Source organism: Hypomesus nipponensis, chromosome 16 (genome assembly GCF_054491055.1).
Source record: "Hypomesus nipponensis isolate SF chromosome 16, ASM5449105v1, whole genome shotgun sequence".
NCBI classification, from domain to species: domain Eukaryota; kingdom Metazoa; phylum Chordata; class Actinopteri; order Osmeriformes; family Osmeridae; genus Hypomesus; species Hypomesus nipponensis.
In genome coordinates this window covers 4,212,907-4,225,000 of record NC_140376.1, presented here as the reverse complement: position 1 = coordinate 4,225,000, position 12,094 = coordinate 4,212,907, and the positions used below count along the sequence as shown (strand labels likewise).

Genomic DNA, 12,094 nt, shown 5'->3' with positions numbered 1-12,094 from the left:
GCCATAAAATCACGTATCAATTCGCATGTCTTGCGCGTAAAAACAAAACTATAATTTAACAAATTAAACTAGCTGTACAAAAATTATACATAGATATGAAAACCATGGACTAATAGTGTTCAAATAAAATGGATCAAAAAATGGATCAAATATTAAATTATGAACGCAATCTTTAAACTCTGTATGACACGTCGCGGCAGAAGCTCACAGTAAGCACTGAACCTCATGATGCGATACTAGATCACTCGACTGCACCGATGTGTACTCTCTGCATACGCGCGCGCCACAACTCCCCATAACCGAACCACTTCATCCTGCAATGATACTTACGTGCCAGTTTGGGTGTTGTCCTAACATCGGCATGATGGGCAGAAAAAGGAGGATGCAACGGTATCAATCCGACTCAAGAATCTTTTCTTGGTTGCTAGAGTTTGCGCTCTGGTACCCGGCCGGTGTAGCGGTACGGTCTCCCAGTGTTTATCCCCTTCTCTCGCCCCAGATCTGCAGGTTATTTCACCGTGCTTTGTGCCTGTGCTTGGCCGTGCATCCGCTCCAGCTCCTCGCGTGCAGCGCTGGTCTTTGGTTGCCTCTCCTGTAACAAGAAAAGCCGTTTATGGCTACACACAATCTGAAAAGGGGCCGATTTAAAAAGACGAAGAATGCATCAAGAACAACAAAAGTCAGTTATAGCAAGACTGCCTCGCCACCCCCCCACCGAACATAATGAGTGGGAAAAGCTTTATATTTTTTCAGTGGGTATTCAGAGATAATTTGAAGCCATTGTTTCTGGTACAGATGGTTCTTTTTAATACAATAACACTGCTCTTTGTGAATACTACCCACAATAAAAATCTAAAGCGTTTTCCTGAATAACCATTTTGTTTTCTCTTGTATGGGGCTAACAAAAGCGGCCGTGAGGTAATGGGCTTGCTTTATTGAAAGGCTCAGAATGGGGATTTGATAAAGAATTTTTTTCTTTTCCTTTGCAGAAAGTACACTGCAATGTCAAGAGAGACTGACATGGTTTGGGGGGAAAAAGAAGGCAACGTTTCTAAAAGGGACTTCAGGGACACATTTCTGAAATTAATCTTTAAAGGATGAATATTAATCAGTGGGTCTACATTCCCAATACCCATCTGTACGGACGACCAAAAGGTTTTACATGGCCTGCTTATTTGTGAGGTTAAGAGTGGTGATTGAATGTGGCTTCCTGGGAACATCCATGGAGGAAGGTTTCACATATAGGCTGGTTATGGTATCCAATCCAATCAGGGGGTGATGTCAGCGGTAATTAAGCTATGGGTAATCAATAAAGTGCTTACAGAGCCACAAAGGAACCAACAGACGCATCCAACTTCACCCGAACAAAACAGCGCATGCCTCCAGTCAGGAGCTGAATTGACTCTCCCTGTCAAAGAGACTTTGGGCCGGGCCTGTGCCTAGCTCTTTATCTGCCCTGACAGCCCAGAGAGGAGGTATCTGGAGACAAAAGGTTTCACTGCAGGGAAAGTTGTTACTTATTGGGCCTGTGTTTGTCGACTTTTCCACAGGAATTACGGCCTTCCTCCTCATCCGTATAGCTCCATACACACAGACAGTAATCCAACCTAATCCTAGCCTGGGCTTTGTCTTCTCATAGAACAGGGTTCACCGTTAATCCCTAAGGTGCTTCCACTCAGAGGGCAGCTCTAATGACTTCAATCAAAAGTCTCCCCTCGGTAATTAGCCTGCTAGGTTGCTAGGTGCTCCAGGCTGGACGGCCAGAAGAGGTGGTCAGTTGTCTAATAACATCAACAACAGCAATAGTAGTACTAGTGAAGATATGATTGCTGCGAAAGAGAGAGAGAGAGAGAGAGTGAGAGCGTGTACAACCATCGTCCTTACGAAATCAGAGCAGTTACAGTAATCTATAATAAAAAATAAAAAAAACTGTTTCATGTCTCTCTTCCAAACTCACTTTCAAAGCTCTTTGGCAGCCTTCCCCTCCCCACTGAGAGTGAAGGGAAGGTGTCGTGCCACTAAGTATTATTGTCAAGAGGATTAACAGATTTGCTGTTAGTAATATGGCTTTGCCACAGATCACATTATTAACTTTATCTCTCGCTATGAATCAAAGTCATATGAAAACTCTTGCCTTGATTTTTAATTAAAAAAAAAGAAAAAGAAAACAGAAAAAACGATTGAAAGCGTAGCCTGACACAATGCAGCGTGGGTATTGTTTCTGCGCGAGGCCCTAATGGCAGCTGGGGCCGACACAGAGAGAGAGAGAGAGAGAGAGAGAGAGAGAGAGAGAAAGAGAGAGAGGTGGAGAGTGAGAGAGAGAGAGAGAGAGAGAGAGAGAGGTTGAGAGTGAGAGAGAGAGAGAGAGGTGGAGAGTGAGAGAGAGAGGTGGAGAGTGAGAGGGGGGGGGGAGAGAGGGGGAGAGAGAGAGGGAGAGAGAGAGAAGGAGACAGAGAGATAGAGAGAAAGAGAGAGAGAGGGAGAGAGAGAGAGATAGAGAGAAAGAGAGAGAGAGAGAGAGAGGGGGGAGAGAGAGAGAGAGGGGGAGAGAGAGAGAGAGGGAGAGAGAGAGGGAGACAGAGAGGGGGAGAGAGAGAGATGGAGAGAAAGAGAGAGAGAAATAGAGGGGGAGAGAGAGAGAGAGAGATAGAGCAGGCTTAGCATGTTTGTGTACGTCGCCGTTCTAGAATGCTAATGCGTTTCAAACGAAAACCGTCCATTCACACGGCCGCCGCGGCGGCATAGGAGTGAGTCCTCACAGCGTACCGCGGCAAGGCCGGTGCATTTCCATATGCATGAGGGCCACGTTTTGGCGGCGCCGGTTTTGTGTGAATTTATTTAGTACAAGCCCGGTCTAATGGGAGGATGACACTCAAGACCCCTATGCTTTTCTCTTTATGAGCGACACTGAATCTGTAATCAATGAGTGAGTCGCTCCTCTGGTGCCCACAAGGCCAGGGGCCTGTCACTCATGTGTCACATGCCTCCCCCATGTGAAGCAGCCCTGGCCATGAATAGAGAAAGGGTGGGACACACACACACACACACACACACACACTTAGACTCTTGCTCAGTCTCTTACACGCAGACGCAGAAGCAAGGTCACACACACACACACTTGCACAGTCACACACACAACCAGGTACAGACATACACGTGCACACATACGCAGAAATATACACTGGCACTTTCCTTCACACGGTCACACACTGGCACATAAACTGCTATAGCGACCTACGCCCACATACGAGCGCACGTTTGCTTTCATACACACTCTCACACACTCACCTCCAGTTTCTCACACATATGGGACTAACCGGGTGCCAATTCTGCCGTCTGCCTTCAGACCAAGAGGCCATCCTCATGATCTGAAGGTAAAGGGAGGTCTATCTCATCAAGGGAGCTTGGCTCCAAACCACCTATGTTACACTAAAAGGAAGGTTAAGGTTCGTATATAGTGTTAAAGATAGCCCCTAGCTCCCCCCGTTACATAAAGGTGTTATTGTGAGTCACCAGGCACAGAGCAAACAAAGACATTAGAAACAGATGTATTATATTTGCAAATCATCTCGCTCCAGTGGCGTTTAATGAAGAAAGGATGGAACTGGGGAGATATGAACACACACACACACACACACACACACACACACACACACACACACACACACACACACACACACACACACACACACACACACACACACACACACACACAGGTAGCTGCAATTGTATCTAAGACTCCAATCAGGAAAGGTAGACAAACAGGAAGTGAAAGACCATGCATAGAGGAGTTGTTGTCATAACCTAAAAAGGATAAAGAGGACACATTATCCTCTTTTTGAATACTTATCATTTGACAGACAGCAAGTGTGTGTGTGTGTGTTTGTGTGGGGGGGAGACAGAGGGGAGACAGAGGGGAAGGGAAAGACAGACAGGCCTAGAAAGAGACCGCCTCCAGCGGGACATGTCCATCCAGGGCCCTAAAGGTCATGTGTACAGGGTGGCCCTAGACGTGTCCACCAAGCCACAGCCCACTGCTGCACACAAGGCTGAGCGGTTAGGGAACCGGGCTAGTGAACAGAAGGTCGCCGGTTCGTTTCCCAACCATGTCAAATGACGTTGTGTGCTTGGGCAACCCTTCACCCGACTTAAAAAAAAACAACAAAAAAACAAAAACAAAAACGTTTGGCAGAGAAGCGTGGAAGCCCTGGTCATTTCCAGAGACAGTGACCTTATGGCACAGTCCAGGATGAGCTCCCAGTCAGCTGGGCAGACAATAGGTTGAATCAACTTCACCCTGCTCACAGGCAGAACCAGAAAAGTCCCTTTGGAAAACAGCCATCCAGCACAAAGCCGTAGAATAGAAGGGGCCCCCTCCCTCCGGGCCCCATCAGCTAGAACGATACATGACCACAGTGAAACTAAACAGAATAGATTGAGCAAAGTGCACAGACCCACAGATGAAGCACCGCTGCCATCACTGCCTTTCCACAGCCGAAGGTAGTCCTCACCATCACCACGCACACACACACACACCTACAGTACACACCTACAGTACACAGACTTACACACACACACACACACACCTACAGTACACACCTACAGTACACACCCACACAAACCTACAGTACACAGACACACACACACACCTACAGTACACACACACAAGGATCAAGAGCACACACGCCTACAGTACACGGACACGCATGCAAGCATGTTACACTCACGTAACACATACACACACAGACCTCCCGGTCCCCCTTGCTCCATACGCACACACACACACACACACACAACAAGGTTACACACACACACACACATACCAGTGGGGTTTGTTTACCGGCCAATTTGAATTCAAATAAAGCTTTCCCTCTACTGACTGCACATCATTATCCAGGAGAGTATAATCCAGGCGGTGGATACAGCCTCCCTCTAGCAGAGCCAGACCTTTTGTTTGGGATTACCTCCAGCTTAGGCCGGAACAATGAGAGATGAAGCACTCGCATCATCCTCGCTAATTAAGTGTGGAGAGTCATTTAGCCGCAAACGACGACACCCAGCCCCCCCCCCCCCCCCCCTCCCCCCCGTTGCATGATGGGATCATACCTCTTAGGCCGTATGCCGGTGGACACGGATACGGGATGACAGCCTTCGGAGCGTAGCCGCGAGCGACCGTCGACGCCGGGAGGACAGGTCTTAGGCGCTAGCGACATGCGCTAACAGCCAGACGAGGAGGATGATCGATATAATCCTCGGGGCAGCACACAGGCACGGGTGGAGGGTGTATATGGGGGACACGTCTGATGAGCTGTTTCAGACGGCATCGAGGTGTGCGTGGCCCGTCTGACGTTGTTGAAGCCACGCCGGCCAGGACAGGCCACGTTAAGAGGCACAGACAAGGACTCCCCCCACCCCACCCACCCCGCCCTTATTCTTCTCCCTCGTCGAGCCAAACTCTCTCCTCCAAAGCCCTGGGCTTGGGTTTTGGGTAGGGGCTACTGGGGTTGGGCGAGGGAGGGCTGGTGTGAAGCCTGGTCTGGACCAGGCCCGGTCCCCTTGCTCTGTGGGTCCGGACCAGGGCTGGAGCAGATACCGAAGCCCCCCAGACAGCCTCCCTGGCCAGGCATCTGTCGTCCTGATGCTGCCTGCCTTTGATGGAGGTGGACGGCCTCCAGCTCCAGGGATCAGCCGGCCCTGTCTTGTGGTGGACTTTGCAGCAGCGAGGGAATGCCTTTTATTTGAACAGAGTACCAGATGCCCACAGCCTCCCCACACACACACACACACACTTGCGTGCGCCCACAGGCAGGACAATCTGCACACACGTCTACATGAGTGGTTGCATTGAGACGCGCACACACACACACACACACGCGCGCGCACACACACACACACACACACACACACAAACTAATCCTGTTTCCTGACGGGACATGAAGACAAAGAAAGGATTGACTGGTGTTTAGTATTCATCTGATTTACAGAAAATACAAAATTCCCAATATCTACTCTCCAAGTATTCCATTCCATAGATGACAGGAAAGTGTCATTCCTATACATACTGTAGTAAACAGTCATTTTTATCACAATTTTACGGCTGCCAAGGACAGGACCTGAACAGGATCTGAAGACGAAAGCCTTCCCACTGATAAAAAAGGGGAAACTATATAAAGATATATAGATAGAGATAGATATAAATACAGGATAGAGACATACAGAGCGAAAGCGAGAAACTGAGACATAGAGAAGAACAGTTAGAGAGAGAGACAGAGAGCGAGAGAGAGAGAGAGCGAGAGAGAGACATATAGAGAGAGAGACGTAGAGGGCGAGACTTCACACCCAGGGTCTAATATGAGAACAAGACTTGGGGACTCGGACACTGTGAGAGTCCTCAGACAAGCCGTGACTTGACACACATTTCCCAGTTCCTTCGTCGTCTCAGCCCTCCTTTAAACACTAGTTGTAGAATTTCACAACTAGACCATAAAGGGCTGTGCTACGCGGGAAGATAAATCACCGGCGTTTGCCTGTCCGCGAAAAGCAAAGAGAGAGGTGGGCTCGGGGGGGGGGGGGGGGGGGGGGGGCAGGGGACGTCCATTCTCACCCCCAGGAATGGTCGACATTCTCTGGGAAAAGCCCCTGGAATGGAACGCGGACAGTGTTTAAACGACATCATAAAGAACAGAGAGGCACAGGAACGAAACGGATGGCAAGTGAATGCAACAGTTTGCAACATCTGCCTCCGTTTGTGTGTGTGTTTGCACTTCTGAGTCGGTATGGCACACATATGCTTGCATGCCTGTGTCTATGTGTGCCTGGGTGTAACTGCATGGTTGCATGCCTGTGAGTGTGTGTGTGTGTGTGTGCGTGTGCTGCCAAAGAGCGTCTAGCTGTCAGCTCTTTACCTCCCACTGCTAACATCTGCTCTGCTCAGTGTTGCCATGTAGCTCTCTGGTACACACACACACACTAATAGAATCAAATGATCCCATGCTGCCAGCCCTTATCATGTTACACACACACGGCTCATTATGCCCCGACACACACACACACACACACACAGTTCCGCACAGGCACAGACAGTTTTGTGGCAAGATCATTATCTGTACATAAGATTTACAGTGACAATAGCAGAAGGATTGAGATTTGCTGTAAAAAGCCAAATCCCAAATCCAACGTTTTAAGAACGATGATTCCATAATTGTACATCTCAGACCACTGAACACAATCATGTTTGACTTCCAGTTCAAAGGTTGAATTTTTAGAGGCCATGTCTCACCCTTGAGATGGTTAGCTACCTAGTCTGGAAAGTCTCCACTAAAATGGCTCTGTGACAATGACAAGGGTTTCACTCCAGTATGTGCACATTATAGATTTGAGCACTCGAGATTTTCGGGGTGCTGAGTTTGGACAATGACCAAGAGTCCACCGTCCTTCTGCACGTAATGAAGGGACCTCTCACTCAACCATGCCTGCACTAATGTAAATGAAAAAGGAGTGTGTGTGTGTGTCTCCGTGTGTGCGTGCACGTGTGTGTGTATAAAGGAGGCCAGAAGACAAGAACAAAGAGCAGGGTCTGTGTTCACAGGGGTATTGTTGCTCAGTCACTCTGGCCCATCCCTGACACACATCTAAGATGTCTGCTCCTTGGCCCAAACGCCGGCCTCCACACCACTGTCGCCAAATCAATAAAAATGATCTTGGAGTCCATACGCCATTTGGCCGAGCTCAGCCTCGTGGCTTCTTCTTTAGAATATAGAGGCCATACTGTACAATGGAGGAAGAGAGCGCATGTAATTTGCCAGGCTAATCTGTAGCACTTCTCTATTGATTTCCCCCCCCCCCCCCACCCCACCCCCCCCCCCACCTCCCTCGCTGACTTCTTAGCCTCGAGTCATTACTGACACAAAAACTAACTTCATCCGAGTGTTTAATGCACAGGTCACAATAACCCCCTTTTCTCTCTCACCCTCTGGTGAATCCACTTTTCGTCTTCTCGCGTTTTCCCCCCCCTGACATCTTTTCTCACAGGTCACCGTTCTTCCACTTTAGAAGAATGTAGAGTTGTGCAAATGTTGACCTACCCATTTCACCCCCCCGTCCCCGTCCCCGTCCCCGTCCCCCCCCCGCACAGGACTGTCTCAATACGATCTGTGACATGTCAGTGTCATCTAACTGGGTTATGCTTATATACGTCAAGTCTTTTATTTTCATAAATATTACATTTCTGTTCCGTTTTTTTATAATGTTTAAATGAAGTGAAATCATATTTTCGTTATTGCGTCTTATTTCTTTGATATTGCTCATATTATGAGTCAAAATGGTTTAAGATGTTTCACAGGGAAATGGAATAGATAATCTGATCAGTGAGCATTTCTGTATTAATAGGCACATGACACCTTAAAGGCAAAATATCAAATAAAGTTACAATGTCATCATTGGACATTTCAGTAAGCTACCCACTTCACTCTTCAAACAACCTACATCGAGTATCCACAACGATTTAACAAGAACACTTGTGATCGGAGCAGATAAATGGGGTGTAATCTCCAGGTAGAAGCAGTGATGGTGATTTGAGGGTCATTTTGTCTCAAACCACTATGTTCTCCACAGTCACAGCCTTGTAGTGTATTTTCTGTGTAGCATAGATAGCAAGGTGCACACACACACACACACACACACACAGCTTCACACACGCACACACAGCTTCACACATGCACACACACACCTTCAAACACACACACGCAACTTTCAAAGACAGGTCCACGTCAAAGCATAACGAAACACCAAGCCCCCTAAGCCTATTACTTTATTCATCACCCCAAAAGGGTCCTCTAACACCACATACCCATACAGGTTTTTTTTTTTTTTCTTCCCCCGTCGATATCAGACACCTCATTTAATAATCCCAGCATATCCTGCCCTATCGCACTCAACACACTCGGAATCTGAATCTGTTTTCTTTTCCGTGTTGTTGTGGCTCGGGGAAAGTATCGTTTACACCAAAGCTTTTGGGGAGGAAAAAAAGCTTCCTGTCGGTGCCATGTGTGTCAGACCCTCTCCTCCAGGCTTCACTCCCTGACACTCTTATCTGCTCCAGTCAAATGTATTTCCTTATCGAGGTGGAGTGAGGGGGGGAGCCGTCTGACAATACGGCGTTATCATGCGTCTTCAGCCCCGGCACGGCTGTCATTCAGACCGTCGGACGGCCGACCGTGGCCGTGATTGATGGATGGGTTTCCCAACAAATAAAACCTGGGATCAACAGCTTTGCACCCTCACTCCCCGGCGCAGAGCCGAGTGAAACATTCCCGGGTAACAAAGGCAGGATTACGGATGCATTAGCTCCCCATCGACCACAGCCCTCCTGGTCCTGTCAATACTTTGCACATAATAACCTGGAGGGGCGATAAGCAGACAAAAGGAAGGGACAGATAGATAGGGGGAGAAAGAGAGTGAGAGCAGGACGGTGGAAATAAATCAATGAGGGGGGGGGGGGGGTTTGTTACTCTAAGACGGACCCGGCCTGCCTACCTACCTGTCTGTCTGCCTGCCTGTCTGCTTGTCTGCCTCTGTCTGTCCATCAGTATGCCTGTCTGTCTGCGTCTGTCCATCAGTACACCTGTCTGTCTGCCTGTCTGTCTCTGTCTGTCCATCAGTACGCCTGTCTGTCTGCCTGTCTGTCTCTTGGGCCAGGGTACGGCTGGTTGGAGGGGTGCCTGGATGACCTAGGGGTGATAATGGAAGCTGACACTAGGACAATAAGACCCTCCAGAGCCATCTGGGGCAGGAAGATCTCTGCAAACCCAGTCGGAGAGTGAGGTACACAGAACCCCCCCCCCACCCCCCTTCAACCAGGGACAAGAAGGGAGACACAGAGAGAGACACAGAGAGAGACACAGAGAGAGACACAGAGAGAGACACACAGAGACAGAGACACAGAGAGAGAGAGAGAGAGAGAGAGAGAGAGAGAGAGAGACAGACAGACACAGAGAGAGAGAGAGAGAGAGAGAGAGAGAGAGAGAGAGAGAGAGAGAGAGAGAGACAGAGACAGAGACAGAGACAGAGACAGAGACAGAGACAGAGACAGAGACAGAGACAGAGACAGAGACAGAGACAGAGACAGAGAGAGAGAGAGAGAGAGAGAGAGAGAGAGAGAGAGAGAGAGAGAGAGAGAGAGAGAGAGAGAGAGAGAGAGAGACACAGAGACACAGAGACACAGAGAGACAGAGAGAGACAGAGAGAGACAGAGAGAGACAGAGAGAGAGATAGAGAGAGACAGAGAGACAGAGAGAGAGAGAGAGACAGAGAGAGACAGAGAGAGAGATAGAGAGAGACAGAGAGAGACAGAGAGACAGAGAGAGAGAGAGAGAGAGAGGTGAAGCTACCTGTCTAAACACTCTGGGGTCCATCCACCTCTGTCAGCACTCCTCAGCTCAGTGGGACGACGACAGCAAGGGGGATCTAGAGAGAGGCCTCTCCTCTGCAGCTTGGGGCCCAGGGACACTAGTGGGCAGTCAGGGACGCACTACCGCAGAAACTCTAAAGGTGCTGGGTGTTGAAGGAGCTGGGGCCCATCCACAGTTTGTCTGCTTGTGAATAGAGCCAGGACCAGGGAGCATCAGGGAGCATCAGGGAGCATCAGGGAGCATCAGGGAGCATCACCACCTCCCCCCCCCCCCCCCCCGACAACCCTTCTGGAGAAGCTGTGCTTGTAGTCTGAAACAACACAAGGTCACCTACGACGAAGGCCACATACACACTTTTCTCCGCGCTCACATCTTCTCTCAAGGTCACCGGCGTGATTGACAGCTTGACGTGACACTTGTGTTGGATTCTAAAGGCCCACGCGGCCCTGGGAAACAGTGCGTGATGGGGCGAACCTTCAAACCGCCCCCCCCCCCCCCCCCCCAAAAAAAAAAAAAACATGCCGGCGTATTCTTTCAATTTCCATTCCATCGGAGACGTATCACGTTGGAAGATTTGTTGTTACACACACACACAACTCGTCTCAGAGTTGAACCAATTGCAACACGGTAGAGACCCTCTTGTAATTGTTTCTCTGAACCTCATTAATTAATTTCACTTCTGTTACAAAAACCCCCGCATGTCTGTCTGGTTTTGGGGGGGGGGGGGGGGGGCGCAGGTAATACAGAGAGGGAGAAAGAAAAGAGAGGGAGACAAAGAGAGGCAGAGAGAGAGACAAAGAGAGGCAGAGAGAGAGACAAAGAGAGGCAGAGAGAGAGGCAGAGAGAGAGAGAGGCAGAGAGAGAGAGAGAGAGAGAGAGAGAGAGAGAGAGAGAGAGAGAGAGAGAGAGAGAGAGAGAGAGAGAGAGAGAGAGAGAGAGAGAGAGAGAGAGAGAGAGAGAGAGAGAGAGAGAGAGAGAGAGAGAGAGAGAGAGAGAGAGAGAGAGAGAGAGAGAGAGAGAGAGAGAGAGAGAGAGAGAGAGAGAGAGAGAGAGAGAGACTCAGAACTCAAGCTCTGGAAAGTTAATGAGAAATGAGACAGGAGGAGGCAATGCATGTTCTGTCTTAAGAGGGCTGCAGCACAAAGACACAATAAGCCCCCTGAACAAACAGGCACTTAAAAAACTAGCCGAGAAACAGTGAGCAAATTCAATTACAGAAGTAATTAGGAGATATAGGGCTAGGCTGTAGTCTGGGACTGTGCCAGAAAACATGAATTAATAGGAGAGAATGGGAGGAGGCCGCTGTAGTAATTAAGAGGCAATCACCTATGTCAATGAAAAGCTAAAAACACAGGACGGAAAACTATTAATTCGACGATCAAAAAATATTTCGAAGATGATTAATACAGCAAATTCATTTTAAAAGACTAATTTCTGGAAAGATAGCAAGACAATTGCACATAATGTGTTCCTCTTGGCATTTATATTGCTAATTAAATTTTTGATAATTTGCTGGCATTTTCAAATTATCTGTTCAGACAGCAAAGGCGGCATATGGCAAATATTGTTTCTGCTGTTTGACAGCTCTCTGTCCTTAACCAACACTCTATAGACGCCCCACTCCAAACCTAGCATTCAAATCAAACAGAACCTCAACGTAAACTACCGTTTCATATCAACTTCCT

At 48.6% G+C, this 12,094-nt stretch overlaps 1 long non-coding RNA gene across 3 annotated transcripts in view; it reads right to left on the bottom strand.

Moving 5' to 3' along the window:
• The window catches only part of LOC146254451 (uncharacterized), an 88,604-nt gene that overhangs the window by 23,381 nt on the left and 53,129 nt on the right, over positions 1-12,094 (bottom strand). For all 3 annotated transcript variants that reach the window (XR_014731497.1, XR_014731496.1, XR_014731495.1), the window contains one exon: positions 331-592. This is a non-coding gene — a long non-coding RNA (uncharacterized LOC146254451). The remainder of the gene's footprint in view (positions 1-330; positions 593-12,094) is intronic.